Source organism: Propithecus coquereli, unplaced genomic scaffold (genome assembly GCF_000956105.1).
Source record: "Propithecus coquereli isolate 6110/MARCELLA unplaced genomic scaffold, Pcoq_1.0 Scaffold131, whole genome shotgun sequence".
NCBI classification, from domain to species: Eukaryota; Metazoa; Chordata; class Mammalia; order Primates; family Indriidae; genus Propithecus; species Propithecus coquereli.
Genome location: NW_012137303.1, coordinates 3320676 through 3323606, shown reverse-complemented (window position 1 = coordinate 3323606; position 2931 = coordinate 3320676). Strand labels below are relative to the sequence as shown.

General features: G+C 45.1%; 1 pseudogene across 1 annotated transcript; it reads left to right on the top strand.

The window, feature by feature from the left end:
• The first annotated feature begins 1539 nt into the window (after window positions 1–1539).
• Window positions 1540–2527, top strand: LOC105805646 (annotated as a pseudogene). The gene has a single exon (XR_001137221.1). The product of XR_001137221.1 is annotated as a serine/arginine-rich splicing factor 7 pseudogene (transcript).
• Window positions 2528–2931: the final 404 nt, after the last annotated feature.

The following is a 2931-nucleotide window of genomic DNA, read 5'->3' as shown; positions in this document are numbered from 1 at the left end:
ACAAGAATTCAGCTGCGCTTTTCCTGCTGGCAACGTTGCCAGAATCCTCTCAACAGGCTACACCAGGCGGGCAGAGCCTGGGCTGGACCATCTTTCTCATTCAAACCATCTGACACAAGATCTTAAGAAACGTCATTGTGGAGCACAGGGGACAAAGGAGAAGGCCCAACTCCACACCAGCCCCCACCCAAAAAATAGGGAAATTGAGTGTTTCTTCAGTGAAATTGCTGTGCTTTGTTTCTTTCCAGAAGACAGAGCAGAGCAAAGTAGTAGACTCCCCACCCACCCGCCAAAATTCTGGTGAGCTGGCCTGGGCGTGGCCTGCACTGATCCCTTCGCAGGGATAGTACAGCTTGGATATGGGGTCAGGTGCCCATTTGCTGAGTTTAAGGGCACCGGAGACCCTTGCAGTCAGAACACAGAGCAGTAATACAGAAAGCCATGGGGATGGCGGGGTGGGGGCTATGACACAGGAGGGAGGGTTGGCTTTGAGTATTACCCGGGTAAAAGAAAACACGGTAGCCCCTTCCAGAGGTCCCTAGATAAGCTGTCTGCTAACTAAGAGTGTCTCAGGAATATTCCCAAGGGGCCAAAACAAAAGTTTTTATTTAGTCCCACGAATATATACAGATCATGGTCCTAAATGCTGAGTATGTGAAAATAATATGAAAGGGAAAACAGCAGAGTTCTGGCCCTTGAGGAGCAAATGTTAGAAGTAAAAAAAAATATATGTATCTTTTTGATATGCTGTAGGAAGGTCAAGATCAGTAGAGGCTCAAGTGTTATGAGACTCAGAGAGGCTCTTAACCCATCCTGGTAGAGAGGGCTGTTAGGAAAGATAACCCTGTAGTTCCTTGTTCATCATTCCCAAAGTTTAAAATCTGTGACGGGCCACCTGCATACCTGTTGCTCACCCGATGCAGGCTGGGTCCCAGAAGCCACACTGTGTGACAAAGCAAGTGCTCTCTGGACTCCGAGGCACATGTAATGGAGAGAGGAGGGAGGACATTGGGACACTCCAGCAGCCCAGGCCTGGCAGTGCCTACGGGAGAAATCATGTTCTCAGGCCTGGGTTCTCTGAGGTTGGAGTCAGAATGGACGGAGAAGCAGTTTACCCTGTGTACTACTTGGATGACTTTAACTCTCTTTCATGTCTAAAACTCTTAAACAGATGTCAGAGGCCTGGAGTATGACCGGTTTGCAAAATGAACTTTCACTCTCCCCTATGGAAGGGACATCGGCTCCTCGCCCAGTTCTTAAGCTGCATCTCTTTTTGGAAGCCAAATTACTCAGCCAAGGAGAATTGACTCAAGTAACATGTACACTAGCAGTATAAAAACAAAAATGTACACATTTCTACAAACCACCACCAAAATTGAACATAATCATTTAATTTTTTCACTTTGATGGACATTTTAATTATGTTCCATCTGTAAAATGGAATAGCATATAGTCATTAAAAATCAGATTTTCAGGTAGTGCCGGCGGGACCGTTGGCGAGTGTGTTGCAGCTTTCGTGTTACGCGAGTCTGGTTGCTGCGAGCTAAAGAGCAGAGCGCGCGGGCCGGTCATCATGTTGCGCTATGGGCGGTATGGAGGAGAAACCAAGGTGTATGTTGGTAACCTTGGCACTGGTGCTGGCAAAGGAGAGTTAGAAAGGGCTTTCAGTTATTAAGGTCCTTTAAGAACTGTATGGATTGCGAGAAATCCTCCAGGATTTGCCTTTGTGGAATTTGAAGATCCTAGAGATGCAGAAGATGCAGTACGAGGACTGGATGGAAGGGGGATTTGTGGTTCCCGAGTGAGGGTTGAACTATCAACAGGCATGCCTCGGAGATCACGTTTTGGTAGACCACCTGCCCGACGTCCCTTTGATCCTAATGATAGATGCTATGAGTGTGGTGAAAAGGGACATTATGCTTATGATTGTCATCGCTACAGCCGGCGAAGAAGAAGCAGGTCACGGTCTAGATCACGTTCTCGATCCAGAGGAAGGCGATACTCTCGCTCACGCAGCAGGAGCAGAGGATGGAGGTCAAGATCAGCATCTCCTCGACGATCAAGATCTGTGTCTCTTCGTAGATCAAGATCAGCTTCACTCAGAAGATCTAGGTCTGGTTCTATAAAAAGGATCGAGGTATTTCCAATCCCGTTCAAGATCAAGATCAAGATCCAGGTCTCTTTCCCAACCAAGAAGCAGCCGATCAAAGTCCAGATCTCCATCTCCAAAAAGAAGTCGTTCCCCATCAGGAAGTCCACGCAGAAGTGCAAGTCCTGAAAGAATGGACTGAAGCTCTCAAGTTCACCCATTAGGGAAAAGTTATTTTGTTTACATTATTATAAGGGATTTGTGATGTCTGTAAACTGTAACCTAGGAAGGATATTTCAACCATCTAATCAAAATAGATCTGGATTATCACTCTGTAAATTCACAGCAGTAAGATAATATAAATTTATTGAATGTATTCACATCCTATGGTCTGAAAATGTGGGTTTTTATTTGGCACATTTAAATAAAATGTTTCTAACTAGATTTTTGACTTGTGTTCAATAAACACTTCTCAATTGGTAAAAAAAAAAAAAATCAGATTTTCAAAATACAATGACAAAATACGATGTTCACTTTAATGACTTGAATTGTGTTCCCCCAAAATGCTATGTTGAAGTCCTAACCCCCAATCCAGTAACTGTAAATGTGACCTTATTTGGAAATAGGGTCAGGGCAGATGCAATCAAGTTAAGATGAGGTCAATTAGGGTGAGTCCTAGTCCAACATGACTGATGTCCTTATAAGAAGAGGAGGATGCCATGTGAAGACAGAGACACACAAGGAGAAGGCCATGTGACAACAGAGGCAGAGGTTGGTGTGATACACCTGCAAGCCAAGGAATGCCAAGGACTGCCAGCCACCTCTATAAGCTAGGAAGAGGC